The following is a 13,278-nucleotide window of genomic DNA, read 5'->3' on the forward strand; positions in this document are numbered from 1 at the left end:
ACAAAACACTTTATGTCGTCCAGAAAAATGCATGTCAAAGCTAAATGCGTGCTTACATATTCCAACTTGATAGGAAATCATGCAATCCTACTCGTCATTGTTACTGATACGTACAATTAATTTTGAAGTGAAATGATAACTTTGATCGGAACATGTCTTAAAGTGTGAACAATATATTTTCCCATCAATTCCAATCATTCAGACAATTTTCAGACTGTATCCACTGTGGTAAAATAGGAACTGTACACATGATTCGCTAGCAATAAGTTGAGATGTGTTCAGATTGTTCAGTTGTTTTTATTTAAACTATATTATAACCTAAACAACGTACTGAATTGTCAGAAAAGGTTCTGAACAGTGCTAAATTAACTGCAGGTAAAACGTCTGAATGGTCTTTGAGTGCACCGCAATAAGTCTGCAAATTGACCAAACGACTGAATACGACTGAATAATTTTTTGGTCCGATTTCTCAGATTGTGTTTTGATTCAAATGACCGCTATTAGACCAAATTCGGATGCTAGTGAATGTCTGGCAAAGACGATATCATACAACAGCGTCATCCATCAACAGACATGAAAACACAAGTTTACTGAAACTTTGTAACTAACTTGATATAGTAAAAAAAAAAAAAAACTTTTCTGGAACAGTTGACAACTTACTTAAACGTTAATTGACACATACATTCAAGCTCATGATAAGTCATGATCTTGTTTATTTCACCATTATTTCCATCTAGCGCCACTAAGTTGACACGTTCTTTCATTACTCCGATAAGTCGTGTTAAAAAGTGTTTCCGTAAAACGATACATTTATTCTTATGTCAGACACATATTTGTGTAGTTCAATTCAATCAGATCAATAAATTGACAGTAATTGGGAAACAGAATCAAGACCAGAAACTGGGGGTAATATATCGTCTTGAATTACAACAAAAGCGACAATATGCAATCTCTCGAGAAATAGAATCACTGACTGAAATACATAATGGATGCATATATTATATGGATTTACCTACTGTAATGAACACTGTTGGTTAGGAAAATATCACTAGTCTATTTAATCAGATACCTATAACTGCAATCAAAAATATGGTATAAGAATGTCGGAAGTGAGTTTACCAAGTAATTTTGATAATCACGTCCGACAAAACTAATGAGTCGCACATCTGTGTCAATCTGAAGTCAGAAGATTGTAATTCAGGTAATGTGATAAGTTGCAGTTTTCATATTTGATTTTTCGTGTTTATATCTATGTCATAAATCAGGTTATTGTTTTTTTTCAATTCTTTTTGTGACAGTTCAAAAACAGGTGAATCAATAAATCCTAACAAAACCAAACGCTCGACTTTATAAACCAACACTCACAGAACGGACTAGAAATCTACTGGCATGTTTTCTCTTGTTGCCAGCATTATACCACCATAAAAACAAACGGAGGCTGAACCAGGTATCTTCCTAATTGTATTCTTCAGAGAATATACAATATGTTCAGCCTGATACAAGTACTGTTTGAATTTGAGATAAATTTATCCAAAATATAAATCACTCCTTTACAAGTTGGTTGACAATAATAGATTTTTTTTTTTATAAATGACGATGAAATTTATCCAAATGTCATAACCACACTCTAGCCTATTCAATTAACATATCGTTCCGAATTTGAAGGGGTTTTTACTTACATTCGCAACCTAACGGGTGCCACAAAAAGAGAAGGATCTGCTTGCTATACTGGAAAATAAAAGTCACCCCATAGTGTTTGTTATGACATAAGAAGTTTGTTTAAAACTTATGAGTTATACCATCCCTTTTGCATCTTTTTATTCTTTTGGAAAGAATGTCATTTGTGGGAATTAGTAATTATGAGTGAAATACATCTGCTTGAACAATCTGCCGGAAGTATTAAGCTTTAAACGTTTTAACTTAATTTAATGAACATATTTGGAAGAGAAACGTAAAAAATCATTCAGTTGTTACTGGAAACAACTAAGTATACAACATGTGACATATTCAATAGTGTTTATTTAAATGTAAGTTTATCACTTCTTGACATTAGAGAAATAAATTGTTTTGTTATTTTCTGTGACGTCCTAAAAAATTACATTTTAAAAACAGACAATAACCATATTAATTTTCTTTCGCTAGCTAAAAAAATGTCGCAGATTGTAGGATCTACTTACCCTTCCGGATCACCCTACGTTTTAAAGAGGTTCGTGTTGCTCAGTCTTTTTTTTCTATAATCTCTATATTGTGTTTAATGGACTATTGTTGGTAGTTTTTGTTTTTGCGAAGGCATTGTTTGTTTTATTCATGTGGTATCGTTCACCTGTTTTTTTGCTAGATATAGGGAAATCGTAAATATAATAAAATTGAGAACGGAAATGGGAAATATATCAAAGTGACAACAACCTGACCAAAGAGCAGACAACAATTAAGAACCTATATATTTACGATGGTGAAGGTGTTTAATAGTTTTAGATATTTTACAGATACCCAAGCATTTCTTTTGTTAATTGTCTGATAAGATGATCTCATTTTCATGGTTCAGTGACTGAAAATTTCATTAGTATTATAATTGGGTAATAGCATGTCAATCGAGGTTGTCTGGCCAGCCCTATGTTATAATGTATTGAATTTAAATGTTAGCATAGTTTTTATGTTGAATTTTGTAATTATGGTAGATAGTAGATCCACTGACGAATGGTCAATTACCATTTATGGTGGGGTTAGTTTTGCTATTATTTTTATCTTTGTCTGGTTTTTTTAGCCATGGCGTTGTCAGTTTGTTTTCAATCTACGAGTTTGTTTCTCCCTCTGGTATCTTTGTTCCTTTTTTACATTTTGGATTGTTTTGTGCTCTATATTTAGTCAGGGTCTATTCAGTTTCAACATTTGCATTGTTCTATTAAAACTACCTTTGATGTAAGGCATCGTGAGCATTGCATAGATTCTAAAAAAATATAATGCTTACTCTCAGAAAAGAGCAAACCTAATACAATTCAGATTTATTCTTCAGGCAAAGCAAACTGTTTAAAGACAGCTTACAAAATGTTATCCTGGTGCCTTTGATGACTTTTTACAACAAAGGAGAGATATGTGTTGAACAGGAAAACTTTTTGTTATAAATAAAAAAAAAACTTTTAACAATATAATATTTTGATTAGTGAATTTCTATCTGCAATCTGATACCACTTATTTCACAATAGATTAAAAATATTTATCTACAGATTGTTAATATAAATTTCTATGATTAATTTAAACGAGCCTATTATGTTTTCTTCGAGTAAACAATTAACTTACGTAAACCCAGAAAAATGTCACTAGCATTTCCTTCTTGCAGGATTTAAAACAATCTACTAACTTAATATTCCGTTCCGTAATCCCTTCCTGTTATTGGAATATTAAATAACACATAACTCATGCATTGGCTGTAGTGGATGACGTAACAAAAGTGTCCAATAGCTATATATGTAATTGTAACACTACAATCATGTACTTTATCAAAGTAATGTTTTCATAGCTATGAAGGAAATACTCTTTAGTGTATATTACGTTCTTCTTACTAATTCTTTACAATCAGTGTTTGGTAAGTAGATATATCCAAATTATTTTAACCATAGAAAAATGAATTAAAAAATAATAATTTGACCTTCTCCTTGTGACCACTTTACTGCTTTGCATATACAGATATTTTGGATTATGGCATTTCTTATAACCTTTCAATTCATAGAATTACACAATTCTTATCAATGCATTATTTATTTATCCATATATAACATGCGTCGGATATATACCTTATACTAGTGAACGTATACATGTACATGTATTAGACTCTGATTTTTTTAACATTCAAATACGAAATAAAAGATAAACTTTGGAAGTTTTTGTAAGGTTCTTATAAAACTCAATTTTTAAACCATTACAGACTATTCGAAGATAGTTTTTCGGATCTAAATGTGTAAACAGATGCATTGATATTCATTTACATTAGGTTCATTTCTACGCAGCACATATCATGCATATCTCTATTCAGCGGAGGGAGGATAGGACCTTTATCGGGACTCCGGGATCGGGTGTTTTTAAGCTCGGGATTTCGGGATTGACCCTTTCAATAAATTCATTTCTTTCTGGAGGCTGGTCGACATTCTCTGTTCCAATTGTTGTATCCGTCGTGTTGTGCATATTAAGTTGAGTGTAAAACAGATATTCAGATACAAATAACAAAATCATGGTGGCATCAGTTATAGCTTCGAGTAGAATACGTGGAGCAAGGTTTTCTAACCCTTCCGGAGCAACTAAGATCACCCCCATTTTTTGTTAGGTTCGTGTTGCTTAGTCTTTAGTTTTCTATGTTGTTTCTTGTGTACTATTATTTGTCTGTTTGTCTTTTTATTTTTAAGTCATTGCGTTGTCAGCTTATTTTGAATCTATGAGCTTGACTGTCCCTCTGGTATCTTTCGTCCCTCTTTTACCATTGCTTCATTACCCCCGATATCTGAAGTAAAACTAATTGTACGTTTTGACGGCATTAAATATGGCTAGAAAATCAGCATAAATGTACGTCTGTGGTAATAGAATAACAATCGAGTTGAGTATTTTGATGTTAACCACACAAGCCAGTAAAATTAAAAAGAGCTTGTTGTAAGCATGGTAAATACAAACAATTCAAAATGGACGATTTCAAACACCCTTAAGGATAGACTTCGATAAGACTATCTCAAATCAATCGATCATACAATGCTTTGTATATCATATGACCACTACTTTAAGTATTTTACTAGGGCCATGGCCAATTTTAGAATTTAGTCTTAAGGTTACCTTTATAATGTAAGTATTATTTTAATTCCTCTAATGTCTGTTATGGACTGGACTGCAGTCAACAAAATGTTTTATATTAACAACAAATTACCACTTCATATATGTGAAGAGTTGTTTATTAAAGTTTTGTAAAACTTATACTAGGTAGGTATCTTCTTAAATCACTCTTTTTGAAATTTAACTTTATGAAGAATCAAACACAGAGACTCAATTTTCCTTTGCATTTCATTTTAAGTTTGGACAAAATTCATTTAAGACATGTAGAGGTGAATGGGATTGCATTCCAGTAAATGTATTTTTGAATCTTACACATGTTACACCCGCTTATTTTACATCTGTTCAAAACTCATTACAAGAAGTGGCTGTCTGATACATGCTTATATGCTTGTAATATATACAATGGAAACCCAACGACAAAAAGAAATAAAACATCCATCTAGAAAGCAACGTACATTCTTTAACAAAAAAGACATGTATTAATTCAATATGTCAATCTATTGATCGTTCTGTGTCTATAAGTTATGTACAAGGTAAAATAAAAACAAACAAACAGTCAACATATGAGCTGCGTCAGATAGAAATCGACCTTCTGAAAGTTCACGTAAACATGTACATGTATAAGACTTTGATCGAATCTATAATATCAAAACACGAAATAAAAGATGAATTTGGTCTGTTTTGTAGGCTATATACTTTTCATAAAGAGTTTTTCTTCCAAAATAGATTTTATTTTAACATTGCAATATAAGCAGGAGTGACTAGCCATAAAACCAGTTTCAACCTATCATTGATTCTTAAAATATCATGTACCAATTCAAGAATATGACAACTGCTAAATTGTATATATATAGTTTCTATAAATGTTGGCGTTTGTTCATGTTGCACTGTGTTTCTGTTGTTCCGTTGTTTTCCATTTATAGTAGATGTGTTTCCTTCTGTTTTAGTTTGTTACCCGGATTTGTTTTCGCTTAATCGATTTATGACAATTTAAAAGCGGTATACTGTTGTTGCCTTTTATTCACAGAAATATTGATATTCATTTTCTTTATTTTTGCACTGCATCTAATATATAATCATTAAAAAGAAAGAAAAACATTCAGATGTAACACACGATAAGTAGGGACGAGATTCCTGGCATGAATAGTTTATTTCAAATATTAAAACTCCCTCTTTTATTCTCGACCATTTTATCATCAAAGCATACACAAAGAACAAAGAAAATAGTATGCACATACGTAGAACATGTAAAAAAATACTAAACTTTTTCAATAACGACAAAATTTACACCAAAGTGCATACGCAATAATAATAATATACAACATCCAATTAGAAAAGTATCCTAAAATTCTGCCTTTCTACACTCTAATATCGGTTGCTGTACTGAATAGAAAATTTCATTGCTTTAGTATATAGGTATAATCACTATCCGGCATCTTATAAGACTTATAAATCTAGTTAGAGAGTTTGAACCTTAGATTTAGCAGAATCAGTATGATCTTCTACTATACGTATAGTACACATGACATTTTCTCTATAATTTCAGGAATTGGTTCTTTGAACATTGCCTTAAACAAAAGCGCAACACAAGTTTCAACATTGAATAACAAGGTTCTACGATTTGGACCAAGAAATGCTAATAATGGAAAGAGAAATCAGATTGCAACTAAAGGTGACTGTACTCACACTACTGATACAGATCCTGTTAAATGGTGGACAGTAGAATTTGGAAATATGTATACCATTGAAAGCGTTCACATATATGCAAGAACAGATTGCTGTCGTGAGCCTATTGATATAATTTCTTTATAATGTGTTCAACAGTTAAAAAAACACTTTTTTCTTTGTTGAACAAACTTGTTTTCATTTTAAGTTCGTGTATGACAATTCCTGAATACTTTTTTCCTCTGATTTTACTATGATGATCAGCAACATATTGTGCAAGGCGGCTTATGCGAGTGACCAAGGAGCTGTTTCCACTTCCAAAGCAACTGATATTAGGCTCGTGTTGCTTATTATTTTATCTCCGTAGCGTTTTGTAGACTATTGTCTGTTTTTTTCGTCGTAGTTTATTTTGGCTTTGTGTTTTGAATTTATCATTTGTAAAGTCCTCCTCGGTACTTTCCATCGTTTTCCCATTTTTCTTTTATATCTCAATTTGCCTTTGTCTTAGTTTGTTTTGTATATGTTTAGAATTGCCTACTTATTTGTTGTCTCAATGTACCACTCCATAGATTCAACTGATTTTTTTCAACTGATTTGTATAGTTCGTTCTTATTTTGTACTGTTAAACCATTGTCCCAGGTTATGGGAGGGTTTGGATTCCGCAAACATGTTCAACCCCGCCACATTATTTATGTATGTGCCTGTCCCAAGTCAGGAGCCTGTAAATTCATTGGTTGTTGTTTGTTTATGTGTTACATATTAGTTTTTAGTTAAATTTTAATTAAATAAGGCTGTTAGTTTTCTCGTTTCTCGTTTGAATTGTTTTACATTGTCTTATCGGGGCCTTTTATAGCTGATTACACGGTATGGGCTTTGTTCATTGTTGAAGGCCGTACGGTGACCTATAGTTATTAATGTATGTGTCATTTTGGTCTTTTGTGGATAGTTGTCTCATTGGCTATCATACCACATCTTCTTTTTTATAGTGTATGTCTCTTATGATATCCTTTATTCGTGGCTTAGGAAATATTAATTGTATAAATATTTGAAATGTCAATACATTTATCAATTTATTAATATATATGTAGTAATACAAAGTCCTTACCTTTTTAGCACGCAACCTCTCCGTAGTATTGCACTCTGGTCAAACTTGCACATAAGACCAATTGGTATAAGACAGTTAAGCACCTAGAGATTTTCAATTTATTTATTCCTAAAAACAGTTTTTTTTTTATTTCAATGTGAATGTAGAGGATAAAAAGACCGTACTAACAAGGGAAATAACAATTGTCAATCTGAAATCCAAGATATAATAGTGTTCTTCGGTAAGATTTATGGTAAAGACACTAAGACACAAAATTCTGGGAAAATGAAATGTATCATTGTCAATCTGTAATCCCAGGAATAACAATTACTTTTGGACTTCCAAATTAATCATTCGTACGTACTTATCGACAATCGTTGAACAAGGGCTACAGTAAGTTAAACATGCATCACAATATTATATATCACAGTGATCACATTTGCTCTAGAAGTTTATTAATTCATGATTTGTCATCATGAAATTCAGGGTATAACAATATTTCATTGGAATAGTAAGGATATACTGCAGTATTTTCAATTTCAATCTCAGTAATTACTTGTGCGCCGGAAAAGTTTTGATTAAGGTAAAAGTTATGTTGGTAATATGTGTTTAGATAGTATTACGATATGTAATGAATTATATACCACAATTGTCTCAGATATGAAAACAAGTAAATACTGTAAATACAGAAATTATTGCCAGGTTCTTATTAATGCGAATAATGCGACTGAGTAAGTATCGCAATACTTAGAACTGGCAATCATATATCTGATACATATATCTGTATGTAGGTTTTCCTGATGTCGCAATAATTAATCTCGCACTTTTGTCAATTTTACAAAAATCGCAATAATAAATGCACGCAATGATTTCTGAATTTACAGTATGGTAAATCACAAATGATGTTAATTGTATTTCAGCTGAACGACACAGCAACTTTGAAATACGGATACATAATACTTCTGATTGGAGTAGTCAGTATAGTTTTTGCTATAAGCAAATTGGACCAGCACCAACTGAATTGTATGTTAACTGTACTGACCACATATCAGGGAAATATTTGACAGTATATAAAAAAGATGATTATCACCATTATCCTTTGCCATTGTGTGAAGTAGAGGTTTATGGAAATGAAGTTACTGGAAAAACAGTTAATACAAATACTTTGGAGCCAACAACTGAAATAACCACTATAACAAATCAAATACGACAAATGACTACCAATACCCGCAATAACTTTGAAATCCAACTAACAGGTATAGCTTAGCGTTATAAATATCAATTTATAATCTGACTGGCCGACACTGTTGCATTCAAAATTAGTCCTAAAATAGCTTTCATAAAACAGATTCGGTCTCATTTGTTGTTTTTCTAAATCTTATTTGGGACTATATATTCCTCCATTCATGTTTATAAGGTTCAACCACAGTTAATGTGTATCCATTAAATACTGCAAATTCAGTGCAGTTTTACTTTGAAGACTTTTTTTTTCAATTACAAAATGGAAATAAAATAGCACTTTATAGATTTTATTTTTGAGCGTAGTTCTAGATACCCTTTCTCGTCGTCGCTCAAAGACACACATTTGGAGGACAATAATATATAAGTACCGAAAAAGATTTTGTAGTGAATGGGTGGTTCCATTGTTGAATGATTGATTGATTGCATGATTAATCGATGGTTTATTGTCTAATTGAAAATATTATATGCAAATTCTGGATAAGAGCAAATTATCAACAACTTAATTGGTCTTCTGAGAAAGGAGGAAATGTCAACAGCAACTCTATATGAATGTGTATTGCATATTGGCTGATATTAACTTGCGCAACCTATGCCTAATATGCATTGTTGTGAAAAACTAAAAAAAAAATAAAAAAAAAAAATGTTTTTTTATTTTTCAGAAAACATGAATATGTGTCTCTGCAAGCGATCGGCCAGTGACTTTTATCAACAACAAAACCATAACTACTCAAAAGAAGAAAGACAGTTTTTGATAAATGAAAGAATCAAAATGCTAGAAAAAGAACTAAAAATCGACAAATCGAAATTGTCAAGTACGAGAAGAAGGAATACATGCGCAGAAGATGATCGAAGGTCCTCCCGACACTTAGGAATTCTGGGAATAATTGTACTTGTTTTTATCACGGGATGCATTGTTTTGAGTGACTTATTTAATCTGATAAGATATATAAACAAACCTCGTTGTAGATGGTGTATGCGAAAAAGAAAAAAGAAAAAATGAGATTAAATTCTTATTATAATGTTTTAAACAAACAACATTTCTACAGTAATAGATAATTGAAGGAAAATGTATGTTCTACTTTATGTTTGGATTTGGATTTTTTTTGCATTGTTTATAATTTTGTTTATAATAATTATTCGACTTGCTCAACACTTGTTACATTTTATTTGATAAAAAAAACATACCATACTTAAAACAGACTAATTCCTTTGCATGGGTGTAATATTCTTTTTTTTTTAATAAAATAAATCTTTTATTGCACATTATATGGTGTAATATTCAAAACATGTATAATATTTTGGTCATTTATGGTATTGAATGAAATTTGAATAATAATTGTAAAACACTGACTTTGTGACATACATTTCAAAATAACAAATTTAAAAAAAGAACGGTTCATTTTGCCTGTTTCTCAGATCTGAAATACCTATTTTGATACGCCCAAAGTTCCGGAAATCCCTCATCTTTCATATACAGTCAAAGATGCTATAGTATGTTGATTTTATCAGTACAAAACACCATTATTGGGTTGCTGCTGTGACATGCAATGCTTGTCACGTTATTTGAACTTCAGAAATAAAATGCATTCACTGCTTGAAATTGGGGAATTTAACAAACTAATTGAGGTGATAAATTAAGTTTTCCTCATAATAAACAACTCGAATAATTAAAGCGCCCCCTTACGGTCATTGTCCTTCAGATTGAAATGAGTAAAATATAACGACTGGATTATTCGGGTGACATAATAAACAGCTGCGACAATGAGCATGACACACCATAATTCTGCATTTTGAAATTGTTGTAAAATTAAGAAGAGACCGTTAGAAAGATTTAATTTGAAGTAAATAAAACGGATTAGAATTAAAAAAAATAAGGATAGTTTTACATGTAAACATATTGTGCCAGATATGACGGTTAAAAGTCCTATGACTCTAGAAAAAAAATCAAAGTAAAAAAAAATAAGTAATTAATACAAGGTGTTGTCTGATCCCTTTAAGGTCCCTTATTCCTAAACGGTTGATGATCGTTAATTAGTACCAGTATCACTTTTTATCGGACCACAGATGAATTATCACGTTATGATTGGTTAAACGCCGTCACGTGGTGACCCCCTATGAGACCGTATGGGGTCAGTAAGTTTCATATGGGGTTCATGACGCGTTAATGGCGACGTCATCTATTAATGTTGTTGTGTTACATTGTTTATTTTTCAACAAAACGCCGCAGGAAAACCTTTTATTTTGCACTTAATTTCTAAACGGTTGAATCGTAACCTTGACAATCCTTACCTTCCTTTTGAGGTCTGTACCATGGTGGTAGGTCCATACACTTATACTCCATTTATGAGGTTTGTCAGTCTAGCCACGTGCACAAAACATAGATCAATCCAACATTTTTTACCAAATCAAAAAAATGGCAGTTGTTATTCTATAGTTTGTTTCTGTGTGTGTTGCATTGTCGATTTTGTTTGTTAAACTTCATGGGTTTTTTTTTGTCGTCTTTTTTCTCCTATAGTTGATGTGTTGACTTCGGTTTTAGTTTGTATCCCGGATTTTTTTTCTCTCAATCGATTTATGACTTTTGAACAGCGATATAATACTGTAGCCTTCATTTGTATCTAGCTAAAACTCTTCGTGTAGGGGAGTCGCATAAATTCCATTATATTGACTACGCTGTGTGAACAAAACAAACATTCACAATAGGTTAAAAAAAGTCATAATAAGGGTCACGACAGTCAACATCGATTTGAAGTTTATTCAGCGATGTATCAAGACCAAATTACTAATTTCAAACCACTTTACAGTTTTGCTAAATTAAGAACCACAACTCAATGCCAGCATGTATTATGCTCTGCTTAACTGGTCAGTATTTAGAATCCAGTTCCATTCATCGCAGCTGCAATGGCGAACTCCTGTTATGTTACTTACCAAGTTGGACTTATCAACGGATGTGACCAACATGAACAAAACTTCGCGTTCCACATTTTCATGCATGAGATCAACCCGATGTATGATATGGCTTATGTTGCTCAGTCATAAGTTTTCTACGTTGTGTTTTGTATAGTGTTTAAGTTGTCATTTGGTCGTTTTCGATTTTGTCTTAGCCCTGTTGACATGAGTTTGAATCTCCCTGCAGTATCTATCGTCTCTCTTTAATCGGGCTTGGATATTTATTTTGAAAATCATCATGCCATTTCAAATTTTTGTCCGGAATAAGTCAACATTCGACTATTGATATAATACACCTATATGCGTCATAAAAACCCAACCAAGAGTTTGACATATTGTTTATGAATATATTCCTAACATACAAACACAAATAATACAGCCAATGAAAATCAGGTATTGCCGTAATAGTTGAAAAGTATAGCATACTTATACCACGACAACAGCTAAGCTAACTACTCCAAAAAATAGACTCAACGAACAAAACAAATAACTTAAGGTCAAATACTACAGCGGGGCAAGGACGTATAACTAACACATATACGTCCTTGAGTGGGGTTCATCCAGTTTAGCTTGAAAAGTAATTTGTCATTGCGTATCTTATCCAAACGGTGGTTGAAGATACATGAAGCTAGCGTTAAAGGACACTGCAGTTTGTTGAATACTATAGTAGACACTGTTCTCCGTGTAGTGGACTGATCAAGTCCAGGTTCGAGTTCTTGTGTCTTTCTTGTTATTTTTCTGTTCTCAACCTACCGACAATTTGCAAGTTATCAGAACTGAAGTCCGACTCATTCAGTCACTGTGAGAGGACTGATACTGTTGTTGGTGCTCACTGAATACTAATCATTTTCGGAAGAATGTTTGTCTCCTTGTCATGGGTCAAGACATGTATATTCGTCCTATAATGTATACTTCGGCAAACTGTATCTTCCAATTAGTTCATGGTCATTCAAAACGAAAAATGTATACAAGTTGTCGTGTTATGAGAACGACCATGTGAACATGTTATACATGTGTAGCAGGACCTGATTACCCGTCCGGAGCACTTAAGATGAACCCAAGTTTTTGGTGGGGTTCATGTTGCTTAGCCTTTAGTTTTCTATATGTTGTTTTTTGTGTAGCTATTATTTGTCTGTTTTTCTTTTTCAATTTTAGCCATGGTGTTGTCATTTTATTTTTGATTTGTAAGTTTGAACTTTCCTCTGGTATCTTTCGCCCCTCTTTTAGTTCAGTCATTTAAAACGAAACATTTTATCAAATACTGCCACCAAATTGTCATGTTAATAAAGAGTTCATGTAGACATGTTATCAAGGACAATTTAACTATGTAAATCCTATGTTGTTTTGCTTAAATACTTTATTTTGGCATCGTAGTTTGATTTTCGAGTGTTCTGTAAGAGATACTTAGGAAATATTCATCAACCCCCAAAAAAGAAGTTTTAAGTTCAACAAACTTATGATCACTGATATCTTCCTTGCTATGTGTCCATACCCAAGGCATACATAGTATTCATCAACCAACTATA

This window comes from Mytilus trossulus, chromosome 11 (genome assembly GCF_036588685.1).
Source record: "Mytilus trossulus isolate FHL-02 chromosome 11, PNRI_Mtr1.1.1.hap1, whole genome shotgun sequence".
Taxonomy (NCBI): Eukaryota; Metazoa; Mollusca; class Bivalvia; order Mytilida; family Mytilidae; genus Mytilus; species Mytilus trossulus.